The sequence below is a fragment of the Penaeus japonicus genome, unplaced genomic scaffold, assembly GCF_977035675.1.
Source record: "Penaeus japonicus unplaced genomic scaffold, GWHDUDI00000001_assembly GWHDUDI00000043, whole genome shotgun sequence".
In the NCBI taxonomy this organism is placed as follows: domain Eukaryota; kingdom Metazoa; phylum Arthropoda; class Malacostraca; order Decapoda; family Penaeidae; genus Penaeus; species Penaeus japonicus.
The window spans coordinates 2,449,844-2,467,343 of NW_028234445.1; the positions used below are offsets into that span (position 1 = coordinate 2,449,844).

The window sequence follows — 17,500 nt, forward strand, 5'->3', positions numbered from 1 at the left end:
GTCTCTGTATCTCACTTTCTCTCTCTGTTTCTCCATCTGTGTGTGTGTGTGTGTGTCCATCTCTCTCTCTATCTCTCTCTCTCTCTCCCTCTCTCTCCCTATCTCTCCCTCCCTCTCCTCTCCTCTCTCTCTCTCTCTCTCTCTCTCTCTCTCTCTCTCTCTCTCTCTCTCTCTCTCTCTCTCCCCCCACACACACCAGCTATCTCTCTCTCTCTCTCCCCCACCAGCTATCTATCTATATCTATATCTATCTTAATCTTATCTAAATCTGATGGATATAAATTACATTTTCTATTCTGTGCGAAAATGTATTTTTCCCACTCCCTCGACCTATCCCTCCTTTGCTCTATATCTCCTTTCACTCTGTATCATTCTTTCAACCTATCTTTCTATCTTACTCTAAACTGATCTTTCTATTTTTCTATCTGTCTCCCAACTTTTCTTTTTCTCAAGCTATCTTTCACCTAGTCTTCCTCTCTCTCTACCCATCTTTCTCCCAACCTTTCTTTCTCTCGAACTATCTTTCTCTCAACCGATCTTTCTATCTTCCCCCCAACCTTCCCATCCCCCCTGTTGCACTTTAAATCTAAGTTGACTTTTGAAGCATCAATATAACTTTCAGTGCAATAGAAGTTACATTTAAAACATCATCCTCTTCAGTACAATTGAAGTTAAACTTAGAGCCTTAATATCATCTTCAGTGTAACTGCATTTACGTTACAAGCACTAATATCATCATTGGAGCTAATTCTCGGAATTATTATCACCCTCAGTGCAATGCATCATAAGTCACAAGAATTAATATCCTCCTCACGTTCGCATCCTCGCCCTCCGACCTGTTCGTCGCGTTCCCAACGTCCGCTGTGTGTTGCTCCTGTAAAGTAAAGGACTGTCACGCCTTCTTAACTGGACGGGTATTGGACCATGTAGAAGTACATATGTGTGAATACAATACTTCTTCATTGTTTCTCTCCTTATTTTAGTCTCTTTCTCTCTCCTCTCTTTTCTTTCTTCTTACTCTTACCTTTAGCTCTCTGATCTCCCTTTCCTTCAGACATAGGATATCCTTCAGTTCGCTGTTTTCTGCATGCAGATTAGTCACCTCAGTCTCCATCCTACTCCTCTCATGTCCTTGCTCCTCCTGTAAGAGAAGACCACACTGTAGGGATGTCTCTGTCCTAAAGGCTTGAGGAGAAGAGCAAGGCATCACAGGCAAAGCAAGTGGAATCGCACGATCAAGCAATAATCTCGCTTCGACAAATAAAATCGCTTTTAAAAAGGGGCTAATGCATTTTGGAAGCAAAGAAAATTGCTCATCGTGTTCCATTTCATTTGCACAAATCCTGCAACCTTTTCTCTCTTCGTTTGGAATAGTTGAGGTTCACACCTACAAGGACTTATTCAGGAAGCTCCAGGTTCTCCAGACAACAAGCTACTAATAACACAATCTATCTCACACTAACTCTCCTCTTTCGTAACCATTCTTCTATATCTGTCCCTTTCCTCTCCTCCTTTCTCTCTGTCATTTCGTCCCTCTTCCTCGCTCTCTCCTGTGCATACCTTAAGTAATACAATCTCCTCTTCCTTCTTCCTCAGGTCTTCCTTCAGGTCTCTGGTCTCCTTCTGTAGATTCACTGTCTCGCTACTTTTCGCACTGATCTCTCGCTCTCTCTGCTTCTGGATGAGTATAGAAGAGGTATCTTAAGTACTCAAAAAGACAAACGAAATGAACATTCTCTCTAACATTACCTCTCTCTCTCTCTGTCTACTTGTTCATTATTTAACTAATTTCTTGCTCTTCCTGCTCATGCTGCTTCTGTATAAGGTAGGAATAGGTATCATAAGTGCTCAAAAAGACAAACGAAATGAACTTTCTCTCTAACATTACCCCCCCCTCTCTCTCTCTCTCTCTCTCTCTCTCTCTCTCTCTCTCTCTCTCTCTCTCTCTCTCTCTCTCTCTCTCTCTCTCTCTCTCTCTCTCTCTCTGCTCATGTTGTTGCTCATAATTGCTTCGCTCATGATAACAAGCATCTCCTTCCTGACATTGTCAGAGGATGGAGGGAAAGCTGATAACCACAAGATAAGGAGATTGGAGTCGTAAAAGAATAAAGCAGATCAAATACTTATAAAAGATTAGCCGTCACCAAAACCCTCACATTTTGCTTTGGGTTTCATTCTATTTACTCCCCTAGCTATGGATTTTAGAAATGTTTTCTTTGATTGCTATATTTCCTGTCATTCCACTGATTTTTCTCTATCTTTTTATTATTATCAAATCAAAATTATTTCTATCTTTTAATTCATTTTCTCTCCAAAAACTCACCTTAAGCACTTGGATTTCTCTTTGCAATCTGATCCTTTCCTTCTCGGTTGCAACCCAACCTTGTGCCACATGAGTCTGAAAGTGATCAATATTCAACAGATAAATGCATTAGCATGTTATGTCTCATTATTAAAAAAAAAAAAAAAAAAAAAAAAAAAAAAAAATCCTTTTGTGATTTAGTAACAGTGCCACTCAGTAACCATGGCACTGCCCATGATGCACAACTTTGAAAACCAATGGTGACAGAGGAAGGACCACAGTCTGACCAATACAATCTATTACCATGGACACGCTTTGGAAAAGTTCCATGCCACGGCTCTCTGTGGAGGAAGATCTCGGCATCAAGTCCTGCGGAGTCCTTCCTCTCTTGTTCTTCTTGTACGTGGAAGCCCCAAAGTTCGTCAACTTGAATATAGCGAGGAGATGCCCTTGTGAAGCTGCTTTGTGGAGGGGCGTGTCGCCTTCACCATCTGCAGCGTCCACGTCGGCCCCGCCCTCCCGAAGGACTTCCAGCACTGCCGTGTGTCCCTTCCAAGCTGCCTTGTGCATTGCTGTCCGCCCTGAAGGTAAACTTGACTGTAGAACTTGTCAATGTTTAAATGTTGCTCTTTAATGAAACACTTGTTTCATTTTCTTATTTTCATTTTTATTCAAATTTGTTCAGAAATAAGTGAGATGTGAATGTAATGATATAGGTTGTAAATATAATGATAAAAATATGATATATATTTAAGAATATATTATATAAATCAAGATATATGATGATGATGATAACAATAATATTGACGACAATAATATATATATATAATATATATATATATATATATATATATTATATATATATATATATATATATATATATTATATATTATAAGTATAAGAGAGAGAGAGAGAGAGAGAGAGAGATATGATATATATATATATATATAATATATATATATATATATATATATATATATATATATATATATATAATATATATAATATATATATATATATATATATATATATATATATATATATATATATATATATATATATATATATATATATATATATATATATATATATATATTATATATATATATATATATATATATAATATATATATATATATATATATTATATATAATATATTATATATAATATATATATATATATATATTAATATATATATATATATATATATATATATATATATATATATATATATATATATATATATATATGTATTATATTATATATAATATATATTATTTATACATATAAATTTATAATAATATATATATATATATATATATATTATATATATATATATATTATATATATATATATATATATATATGCATATATATATATACATATAAGGAGAGAGAGAACTGAGAGGGATAATGAGAAGAGAAATAAATATGATGAAGTGTGGGAGAAGGAGAATTATACAGAAAATGAAGTGACAAAGAGTAGAAGAATTATATAGAGAATGTAAAGTGACAAAGAATAGGAGTAGGAGAAGGAAAATTGTACAGAAAATATAGTGACAAAGAGTAGGAGAAGGAGAATTATACAGAAAGTATAGAGTGAGAAAGAGTAGGAGAAGGAGAATTATACAGAAAGTATAGAGTGACAAAGAGTAGGAGAAGGAGAATTATACAGAAAGTATGGAGTGACAAAGAGTAGAAGGAGAATTATACAGAAAACATAGTAACAAAGAGTAGGAGAAGGATAATTATACAGAAAGTATAGAGTAACAAAGAGTAGGAGAAGGAAAGTTATGACTGGAATGGTTCTGAGACTTGCGAAGATAAAAATGAAAAAGAAAACTGTGGTGATGATGTTAATGAGAATCAAAATGAGAAGGGAACTGAGGTTAGGAATGAAAATTTCAATGCTAATTTGAATGGCAACAATTATTATAATCATAATGATTATGATATTAATGATAATAATGCTAATTAAAATATTTATGATAAATACAAGCAAAAAGGAAAGCTTATGAATAAGCATGAAATGACTATAGAATGAAATGAAAGGGATGGAAAATGATGAAGAAAATGAGAGTGGAAACAAAATCAGGAAAGTATTCATGAATGAGAATCATCATGATTTTAAGAATGATTATGATCATTATAATTTTAATGCATATTCTAATGGCAATGATAGGAATTAAAATAATAACCATAATGAAAATAAGGATCTCATTATACTTCTATCATTGTTTTTGGAATTAGTATTATCATTAACATAATATTTATAATGAAAGAAATTATGATATCAGTCATAAGAATTATCAAAAAATAATAATGGCCATTCTAACTAGTCTGATATTAATATTGATAATAATAATGATTGTTATTGTTATCTTTAATGTTTTTATATAATTATAATCAATGTTATTCTTAGTCATCATTATCATTATCATCATTATTATGGTTATTTTTATTAGTATTATCATTATTATAATAATCAAACAAAATAGGTAATATCTTTTTTCGTATCAACTTATATTATTGATATTTCATTTGGATATGTTATCTTTGTATTTAGCAAACCTAACTTAAGTTGCGAGAAAAGGTATTTTGTGAAATTAATGCTAAGTAGTGCATTCCTCTTAACAGCACCTGCATAACCATGTTTGTTGCAAGCAAGCTGTGAGCAGACTTGGGTGTTTGCAAGAAGGAAGAACAAGGAAGCCATCGTGTTATCCTCATTGTCATTACCATCATGATTTACCGACACTTGTACTATGAGTGATAAAGACTTCACAACTACAACAAGAGCATGTACAAGAACAAGAACAACAGGATCATCAGCAAAATTATCAATGATGACAAGAGGAAGGATAACATATGATAATAATTTAAATAGAAATAGGAATAATAAGAATAATTAAAATAATGATAATTCTAACAATAACAATAATAATAATAACGGCAATGATATGTATAAAATCATATATAAGAAAAATAGAAGTAAAAATGAAAATCATATCAATAATGAAAAGAGTAAAAGAGGAAGAAAAAAGATGAATGATGAAAAGTGACTATTACAAAAGAAAATTCTTGAAATAATAATAATAATACAAATGTAATTGTAATAAATGATAAGATATGAATGTACAATAATAATGAATATTTGTATGATAATAATAATCATAACCTTGAAATACATATGACAAATGATAATGAATATATAACATTTACAAATAACTCAAATTAACAACTAAAACTTAAGGAATGGATAAATAGAAAAGAATAATAAATGATGAAGGAATAAGAAAAGCTGATGATAGAGGTATCCTTATTAGATCTGAATAATAATTGTTATAAAATTCCATACAGACAAAGAAGAAAAAGAAACAAAAGCAAAATTCTTCTGGTGCCTTTAAGAAGTCACTCGCTTTCCAATCGCCTTACCATTCTTAGTCTTGGCGTTCACTTCTCCGCCCTTCTCGAGGAGCGTCTCTGCAACAGCATGATGGCCGTTCCAGGAAGCACAGTGTAAGGGAGTCCAACCTGAGGGAGGAAGATGCTTGTGTTAGACGTCTGTTTGTGAGTAATGAGCGTGAGAAGGGAAGTGAGGATGACAATGCGAAGGTGAATGAGAGTGAGAATGACAATTAGAAGGTGAATGTGAGTGAGAATGACAGTAAGAAGGTGAATGCGATTAAAGAGATGATTTTAGGAATGATTAAGTGATAAGGATAAGGGCCAGGAATACTATGAATCTTTTGCATATTAATACAATTGCAAGTAATAAGAAAGTTACTGAAAATAACAATTAGGAAAAGTATAGAACATAGAAATAAGAAAAAAAAATGTATGATTATAAGAAAGAATATTTGAATGAAAAAGAACGTTTGATAATCATTTATCAAAAAAAACAAAAAAAAAAACTATATTACTATGATAATTATTGTAATTTTTATTGTTTTTATTATTATATTTACGAAGACCATTTCAATAATAACAGTAGTCATGATAGCTATAATGATAGCAATGGTAATAAAATGATACAAACATATCAATCATAATGATAGAAATATGGTAAAGACAATTATGAGAATAACATGAATAATAATGATAATGAGGAAGATAAAAATAATAAAGAAGATAATAATAATGATAATTCTAATAATAATGATAATCATATAATATTAATAATGATAATAATGATAATGAAAATATTAATGATGATGAAAATAATAACAGCAATAATGATTTCTAAAAATGATAATAACATAAAATAATCATTATCATTAAATATAATCATTATCATTAATGATAATTACAATTCATAATAAATTTATAATCATTTATAATCAATATTTAAAATATTCATTATAATAAGAATTATCATCATAATCAATAAATATTATTTCCATCATTACTGTTATTACTATCATTATTCACCTTCCAATCACCATCATTATTATCATTATATCATTATCATTAGTTCCATCATTATCATGAGAGTGTTATCATCAGTATCATAAAATATTTCCTTCCTTAATATTTGTGGGGTTTTCTTGCCACATTCGTGCAGTAAAGATAAATATTATATTAAAGATAAACATTCGTGCAGTAAAGATCAATATAAATAAGTAAAGATAAATATAAGATATTCGTGCAGTAAATAAAGATGTTCTTTAGCCATTGAAACACGTGGTGTTGTTGAGCGTCTGCTAATTTATTCAGAAAATCATATTGATATAAAATGATTTACACTTCTGTTTCAATGCAGTTAAAATATAGTCTTCATAATGGAAAAACATACACCTGATAAATGGTGTAACATAAACAAAGCATGTCTTTCTTGTAGTAAATAAGCGTAAAATAAAAAACATCAAATATTGGTGGAACATGGGAGACATTACGTATGTCAAAGAAAACGGACCCGCCGTTCGGGGGGACTTAACTAAACTTTTTCATTTCTAAATTTATTACTATCATTATTCATCATCACCATTATTATTATCATTGTTATCATAAATATGTCATTACCATTATCATTTGTTATATTATCATCATGAAAGTGTTATCATCAACATTATCAGCGATGATTACTTTATCATTAATATTTCATTACCACCATTACATTATGAAACTTTTCATTATCATCATTATTGTTGTTGCTTTTGTTGCCATTACTTTCTCCATTATCATCATTGTCTTTGTCATCACTGACAAAGACCTCGCAACAACACCACCAACAAAAGCATGTAGGAGAACAAGAACAGGATCACCATCAAAATAACAATAATAAGAAGAAGGATGAAAACAATTGATAATTTAATAGAAATAGTAGTAATAATAATAGTAATCTTCATGAAATAATAATGATAATATGAATAGCACCATTGATGATGAGGATGATCATATTTCTTTTAGATAATCATGAAAATAATAATGATAATATCAATGATAATTAAGATGATCATACTTATTATTATCATAATTATTATAACTAATCATTATAACATTTATAGTATAAAGAAATATAGAAAAATCTATTAATTTCTATTTTATAAAATAATCTATGAAAATATTTTATTGAAAAATTCTTAGAATAAAGAAATAAATATCAATAAAATTAATGATAAAAGATAAAAAAGATTCCCTTATTAAATTATAACAATAATTGTTATAAATTCCATACAGACAAAGAAGAGAAAAGAAACAAAAGCAAAATTCTTCTGGTGCCTTTAAGAAGTCACTCGCTTTCCAATCGCCTTACCAGTCAAAGTCTTGGCGTTCACTTCTCCGCCCTTCTCGAGGAGCGTCTCTGCAACAGCATGATAGCCGTTCAAGGAAGCAAAGTGTAAGGGAGTCCAACCTGAGGGAGGAAGATGCTTGTGTTAGACGTCTGTTTGTGAGTAATGAATGTGAGAAGGGAAGTGAGGATGACAATGCGAAGGTGAATGTGAGTGAAAATGACAGTGAGAAGGTGAATGTGAGGGAGAATGAGACTAGTTTTAGGAATGAGATTAATAGAGATGATTAGGGTGATAAGGGTAAGGGCTAGGAATAGTATGGATATTTTAAATATTAATAAAATTGCAAATACTTAGAATGTTAATGAAAATAAGAATTATGAAAAGGTATAGAAACAAGAAGGAAAAGAAAAAAATATATATGTATGATAATGAGAAAGAATATTATAATGAAAATGAATGTTTGATAATTATTTATCAGTAATATATATATATTTTATATATATATATATATATATATATATATAATATATATAATATAGAGAATTATACAGAAATATAGAGTGACAAAGAGTAGGAGAATTATACATGTGGGGTTTTCTTGCCACATTCGTGCAGTAAATAAAGATGTTCTTTAGCCATTGAAACACGTGGTGTTGTTGAGCGTCTGCTAATTTCTTCAGAAAATCATATTGATATAAAACGATTTAGACTTCTGTTTCAATGCAGTTAAAATATATAGTCTTCATAATGGAAAAACATACACCTGATAAATGGTGTAACATAAACAAAACATGTCTTTCTTGTAGTAAATAAGCGTAAAATAAAAAAACATCAAATATTGGTGGAACATGGGAGACATTACGTATGTCAAAGAAAACGGACCCGCCGTTCGGGGGGACTTAACTAAACTTTTATATTTCTAAATTTATTACTATCATTATTCATCATCACCATTATTATTATCATTGTTATCATAAATAAGTCATTACCATTATCATTAGTTCTATTATCATCATGAAAGTGTTATCATCAATATTATCAGTGATGATTACTTTATCATTAATATTGTTATCATTACCACCATCAACATTATGAAACTTTTCATTATCATCATTATTGTTGTTGCTTTTGTTGCCATTACTTTCTCCATTATCATCATTGTCATTGTCATCACTGACAAAGACCTCGCAACAACACCACCAACAAAAGCATGTAGGAGAACAAGAACAGGATCACCATCAAAATAACAATAATAAGAAGAAGGATGATAACAATTGATAATTTAATAGAAATAGGAGTAATAATAATAGTAATCCTATTGAAATAATAATGATAATATGAATAGCACCATTGATGATGATTATGATCAATGATGAGGATGATCATATTTCTTTTAGATAATCATGAAATAATAATGATAATATCAATAATAATTAAGATGATCATACTTATTATTATCATTATTTTTATAACTAATCATTATAACATTTATATTATAAAGAAAAATAGAAAAATCTATTTATTTATATTTTATAGAATAATCTATGGAAATATTTTATTGAAAAATTCATTGAATAAAGAAATAAATATCAATAAAATCAATGATAAATGATGATAAAGATTCCCTTATTAAATTATAACAACAATTGTTATACATTTCCACAGAGACAAAGAAGAGAAAAGAAACAAAAGCAAAATTCTACTAGCGCCTTTAAGAAGTCACTCGCTTTCCAATCGCCTTACCAGTCAAAGTCTTGGCGTTCACTTCTCCGCCCTTCTCGAGGAGCGTCTCAGCAACAGCATGATGGCCGTTCCAGGAAGCCCAGTGTAAGGGAGTCTGACCTGAGGGAGGAAGATGCTTCTGTTAGACGTCTGTTTGTGAGTAATGACCGTGAGAAGGGAAGTGAGGATGACAATGCGAAGGTGAATGTGAGTGAGAATGACAATGAGAAGGTGAATGTGAGTGAGAATGACAGTAAGAAGGTGAATGCGAGTGAAAATGAGACTAGATTTTAGGAATGATTAAGGTGATAAGGATAAGGGCAAGGAATAGTATGAATATTTTGAATATTAATAAAATTGCAAATAATAAGAAAGTTACTGAAAATAACAATTAGGAAAAGGCATAGAAATGAGAAGGAAAAAAAATGCGTATGATGATAAGAAGGAATATTTTAATGAAAAAGAACGTTTGTTAATCATTTATCCAAAAAAAAAAAAAAATATTACTATGATAATTATTGTAATTTTTATTGTTTTTATTATTATATTTACGAAGACCATTGCAATAATAACAGTAGTCATGATAGCTATAATGATAGCAATGGTAATAAAATGATACAAAAATATAAATCATAATGATAGAAATATTAGTAAAGATAATTATGAGAATAACATGAATAATAATGATAATGAGGAAGATAAAAATAATAATGAAGATAATAATAATGATAATTCTAATAATAATGATAATTAGATAATATCAATAATGATAATAATGATAATGAAAATATTAATGATGATAAAAATAATAACAGCAAAAATGATTTCTAAAAATGATAATAACATAAAAATAATCATTATCATTAAAAATAATCATTATCATTAATGATAATTACAATTCATAATAAATTTATAATCATTTATAATCAATATTTAAAATATTCATTATAATAAGAATTATCATCATAATCAATAAATATTATTTCCATCATTACTGTTATTACTATCATTATTCACCTTCCAATCACCATCATTATTATCTTTATATCATTATCATTAGTTCCATCATTATCATGAGAGTGTTATCATCAGTATCATAAAATATTTCCTTCCTTAATATTTGTGGGGTTTTCTTGCCACATTCGTGCAGTAAAGATAAATATTATATTAAAGATAAATATTCGTGCAGTAAAGATCAATATAAATAAGTAAAGATAAATATAAGATATTCGTGCAGTAAATAAAGATGTTCTTTAGCCATTGAAACACGTGGTGTTGTTGAGCGTCTGCTAATTTATTCAGAAAATCATATTGATATAAAATGATTTACACTTCTGTTTCAATGCAGTTAAAATATATAGTCTTCATAATGGAAAAACATACACCTGATAAATGGTGTAACATAAACAAAACATGTCTTTCTTGTAGTAAATAAGCGTAAAATAAAAAACATCAAATATTGGTGGAACATGGGAGACATTACGTATGTCAAAGAAAACGGACCCGCCGTTCGGGGGGACTTAACTAAACTTTTTCATTTCTAAATTTATTACTATCATTATTCATCATCACCATTATTATTATCATTGTTATCATAAATATGTCATTACCATTATCATTAGTTCTATTATCATCATGAAAGTGTTATCATCAACATTATCAGTGATGATTACTTTATCATTAATATTGTTATCATTACCACCATTACATTATGAAACTTTTCATTATCATCATTATTGTTGTTGCTTTTGTTGCCATTACTTTCTCCATTATCATCATTGTCTTTGTCATCACTGACAAAGACCTCGCAACAACACCACCAACAAAAGCATGTAGGAGAACAAGAACAGGATCACCATCAAAATAACAATAATAAGAAGAAGGATGATAACAATTGATAATTTAATAGAAATAGGAGTAATAATAATAGTAATCCTGTTGAAATAATAATGATAATATGAATAGCACCATTGATGATGAGGATGATCATATTTCTTTTAGATAATCATGAAAATAATAATGATAATATCAATAATAATTAAGATGATCATACTTATTATTATCATAATTATTATAACTAATCATTATAACATTTATAGTATAAAGAAATATAGAAAAATCTATTAATTTCTATTTTATAAAATAATCTATGAAAATATTTTATTGAAAAATTCATAGAATAAAGAAATAAATATCAATAAAATTAATGATAAAAGATGAAAAAGATTCCCTTATTAAATTATAACAATAATTTGTTATAAACTCCATAAAGACAAAGAAGAGAAAAGAAACAAAAGCAAAATTCTTCTGGCGCCTTTAAGAAGTCACTCGCTTTCCAATCGCCTTACCATCCTTATCCTTGGCGTTCACTTCTCCGCCCTTCTCGAGGAGCGTCTCTGCAACAGCATGATAGCCGTTCTGGGAAGCAAAGTGTAAGGGAGTCCAACCTGAGGGAGGAAGATGCTTGTGTTAGACGTCTGTTTGTGAGTAATGAATGTGAGAAGGGAAGTGAGGATGACAATGCGAAGGTGAATGTGAGTGAAAATGACAGTGAGAAGGTGAATGTGAGGGAGAATGAGACTAGTTTTAGGAATGAGATTAATAGAGATGATTAGGGTGATAAGGGTAAGGGCTAGGAATAGTATGGATATTTTAAATATTAATAAAATTGCAAATACTTAGAATGTTAATGAAAATAAGAATTATGAAAAGGTATAGAAACAAGAAGGAAAAGAAAAAAAATATATGTATGATAATGAGAAAGAATATTATAATGAAAATGAATGTTTGATAATTATTTATCAGTAATATATATATATATTATATATATATATATATATATATATATATATATATATATATATAATATAGAGAATTATACAGAAATATAGAGTGACAAAGAGTAGGAGAATTATACATGTGGGGTTTTCTTGCCACATTCGTGCAGTAAATAAAGATGTTCTTTAGCCATTGAAACACGTGGTGTTGTTGAGCGTCTGCTAATTTATTCAGAAAATCATATTGATATAAAACGATTTAGACTTCTGTTTCAATGCAGTTAAAATATATAGTCTTCATAATGGAAAAACATACACCTGATAAATGGTGTAACATAAACAAAACATGTCTTTCTTGTTGTAAATAAGCGTAAAATAAAAAACATCAAATATTGGTGGAACATGGGAGACATTACGTATGTAAAAGAAAACGGACCCGCCGTTCGGGGGAACTTAACTAAACTTTTATATTTCTAAATTTATTACTATCATTATTCATCATCACCATTATTATTATCATTGTTATCATAAATATGTCATTACCATTATCATTAGTTCTATTATCATCATGAAAGTGTTATCATCAAAATTATCAGTGATGATTACTTTATCATTAATATTGTTATCATTACCTTCATTAACATTATGAAACTTTTCATTATCATCATTATTATTGTTGCTTTTGTTGCCATTACTTTCTCCATTATCATCATTGTCATTGTCATCACTGACAAAGACCTCGCAACAACACCACCAACAAAAGCATGTAGGAGAACAAGAACAGGATCACCATCAATATAACAATAATAATAATGAGAAGAAGAAGGATGATAACAATTGATAATTTAATAGAAATAGGAGTAATAATAATAGTAATAGTAATGAAATAATAATGATAATAAGAATTGGACCATTGGTGATGATTATGATTCATGAGTAGGATGATCATATTTCTTGTAGATAAACATGAAAATAATAATGATAATATCAATAATAATTAAGATGATCATACTTATTATTATCATAATTGTTGTAACTAATCATTATAACATTTATAGTATAAAGAAATATAGAAAAATCTATTAATTTCTATTTTATAAAATAATCTATGAAAATATTTTATTGAAAAATTCTTAGAATAAAGAAATAAATATCAATAAAATTAATGATAAAAGATGAAAAAGATTCCCTTATTAAATTACAACAATAATTGTTATTAATTCCATACAGACAAAGAAGAGAAAAGAAACAAAAGCAAAATTCTTCTGGTGCCTTTAAGAAGTCACTCGCTTTCCAATCGCCTTACCATCCTTATCCTTGGCGTTCACTTCTCCGCCCTTCTCGAGGAGCGTCTCTGCAACAGCATCGTGGCCGTTGCGGGAAGCCCAGTGTAAGGGAGTCTGACCTGAGGGAGGAAGATGCTTGTGTTAGACGTGTGTTTGTGAGTAATGAGCGTGAGAAGGGAAGTGAGGATGACAATGCGAAGGTGAATGTGAGTGAGAATGACAATGAGAAGGTGAATGTGAGTGAGAATGACAGTAAGAAGGTGAATGCGAGTGAAAATGAGACTAGATTTTAGGAATGATTAAGGTGATAAGGATAAGGGCAAGGAATAGTATGAATATTTTGAATATTAATAAAATTGCAAATAATAAGAAAGTTACTGAAAATAACAATTAGGAAAAGGCATAGAAATGAGAAGGAAAACAAATGCGTATGATGATAAGAAGGAATATTTTAATGAAAAAGAACGTTTGATAATCATTTATCAAAAAAAAAAAAAAAAAAAAAAAAAAAAAAATTCTACTATGATAATTATTGTAATTTTTATTGTTTTTATTATTATATTTACGAAGACCATTTCAATAATAACAGTAATCATGATAGCTATAATGATAGCAACGGTAATAAAATGATACAAACATATCAATCATAATGATAGAAATATTGGTAAAGATAATTATGAGAATAACATGAATAATAATGATAATGAGGAAGATAAAAATAATAATGAAGATAATAATAATGATAATTCTTATAATAATGATAATTATATAATATTCATAATGATAATAATGATAATGAAAATATTAATGATGATAAAAATAAAAACAGCAAAAATGATTTCTAAAAATGATAATAACATAAAAATAATCATTATCATTAAAAATAATCATTATCATTAATGATAATTACAATTCATAATAAATTTATAATCATTTATAATCAATATTTAAAATATTCATTATAATAAGAATTATCATCATAATCAATGAATATTATTTCCATCATTACTGTTATTACTATCATTATTCACCTTCCAATCACCATCATTATTATCTTTATATCAATATCATTAGTTCCATCATTATCATGAGAGTGTTATCATCAGTATCATAAAATATTTCCTTCCTTAATATTTGTGGGGTTTTCTTGCCACATTCGTGCAGTAAAGATAAATATTATATTAAAGATAAATATTCGTGCAGTAAAGATAAATATAAATAAGTAAAGATGAATATAAGATATTCGTGCAGTAAAGATGTTCTTTAGCCATTGAAACACGTGGTGGTGTTGAGCGTCTGCTAATTTATTCAGAAAATCATATTGATATAAAATGATTTACACTTCTGTTTCAATGCAGTTAAAATATATAGTCTTCATAATGGAAAAAACATACACCTGATAAATGGTGTAACATAAACAAAACATGTCTTTCTTGTAGTAAATAAGCGTAAAATAAAAAACATCAAATATTGGTGGAACATGGGAGACATTACGTATGTCAAAGAAAACGGACCCGCCGTTCGGGGGGACTTAACTAAAGTTTTATATTTCTAAATTTATTACTATCATTATTCATCATCACCATTATTATTATCATTGTTATCATAAATATGTCATTACCATTAGCATTAGTTCTATTATCATCATGAAAGTGTTATCATCAACATTATCAGTGATGATTACTTTATCATTAATATTGTTATCATTACCACCATTACATTATGAAACTTTTCATTATCATCACTATTGTTATTGCTTTTGTTGCCATTACTTTCTCCATTATCATCATTGTCTTTGTCATCACTGACAAAGACCTCGCAACAACACCACCAACAAAAGCATGTAGGAGAACAAGAACAGGATCACCATCAAAATAACAATAATGAGAAGAAGAAGGATGATAACAATTGATAATTTAGTAGAAATGGGAGTAACAATGATAGTTATAGTAATGAAATATTAATGATAATATGAATAGCACCATTGCTGATGATTATGATTGATGATGAGGATGATCATATTTCTTTTAGATAATCATGAAAATAATAATGATAATATCAATAATAATTAAGATGATCATACTTATTATTATCATAATTATTATAACTAATCATTATAACATTTATAGTATAAAGAAATATAGAAAAATCTATTTATTTCTATTTTATAGAATATTCTATGAAAATATTTTATTGAAAAAATCATAAAATAAAGAAATAAATATCAATAAAATTAATGATAAAAGATGATAAAGATTCCCTATTCAAATTATAACAATAATTGTTATAAAATTCCATAAAGACAAAGAAGAGAAAAGAAACAAAAGCAAAATTCTTCTGGCGCCTTAAAGAAGTCACTCGCTTTCCAATCGCCTTACCTTCATCATCCTTGGCGTTCACTTCTCCGCCCTTCTCGAGGAGCGTCTCTGCAACAGCATGATAGCCGTTCTGGGAAGCCCAGTGTAAGGGAGTCTCACCTGAGGGAGGAAGATGCTTGTGTTAGACGTCTGTTTGTGAGTAATGAATGTGAGAAGGGAAGTGAGGATGACAATGCGAAGGTGAATGTGAGTGAAAATGACAGTGAGAAGGTGAATGTGAGGGAGAATGAGACTAGTTTTAGGAATGAGATTAATAGAGATGATTAGGGTGATAAGGGTAAGGGCTAGGAATAGTTTGGATATTTTGAATATTAATAAAATTGCAAATACTTAGAATGTTAATGAAAATAAGAATTATGAAAAGGTATAGAAACAAGAAGGAAAAGAAAAAAAAAATACATGTATGATAATGAGAAAGAATATTATAATGAAAATGAATGTTTGATAATTATTTATCAGTAATATATATATATTTTATATATATATATATATATATATATATATATATATATATATAATATATATATATAATATAGAGAATTATACAGAAATATAGAGTGACAAAGAGTAGGAGAATTATACATGTGGGGTTTTCTTGCCACATTCGTGCAGTAAATAAAGATGTTCTTTAGCCATTGAAACACGTGTTGTTGTTGACCGTCTGCTAATTTATTCAGAAAATCATATTGATATAAAATGATTTACACTTCTGTTTCAATGCAGTTAAAATATATAGTCTTCATAATGGAAAAACATACACCTGATAAATGGTGTAACATAAACAAAACATGTCTTTCTTGTTGTAAATAAGCGTAAAATAAAAGACATCAAATATTGGTGGAACATGGGAGATATTACGTATGTCAAAGAAAACGGACCCGCCGTTCGGGGGGACTTTTATATTTCTAAATTTATTACTATCATTATTCATCATCACCATTATTATTATCATTGTTATCATAAATATGTCATTACCATTATCATTAGTTCTATTATCATCATGAAAGTGTTATCATCAACATTATCAGTGATGATTACTTTATCATTAATATTGTTATCATTACCACCATTACATTATGAAACTTTTAATTATCATCATTATTGTTGTTGCTTTTGTTGCCATTACTTTCTCTATTATCATCATTGTCTTTGTCATCATTGACAAAGACCTCGCAACAACACCACCAACAAAAGCATGTAGGAGAACAAGAACAGGATCACCATCAAAATAACAATAATGAGAAGAAGGATGGTAACAATTGATAATTTAATAGAAATAGGAGTAATAATAATAGTAATCC

The 17,500-nt window shown here is 28.8% G+C and overlaps 2 protein-coding genes across 2 annotated transcripts in view; both read right to left on the reverse strand.

Annotated features, from left to right (window-relative positions):
* Positions 1–8,156, reverse strand: part of LOC122263496 (uncharacterized) — a 1,386,165-nt gene extending 1,378,009 nt beyond the window's left edge. The window contains exon 1 of the mRNA XM_086535287.1: positions 8,057–8,156. The gene's annotated coding sequence lies outside the window, so the exon portion shown is untranslated. The remainder of the gene's footprint in view (positions 1–8,056) is intronic.
* LOC147466583 (uncharacterized) overlaps positions 1–17,500 on the reverse strand; it is a 411,126-nt gene that overhangs the window by 5,853 nt on the left and 387,773 nt on the right. The gene's annotated exons all lie outside the window — the stretch shown is intronic.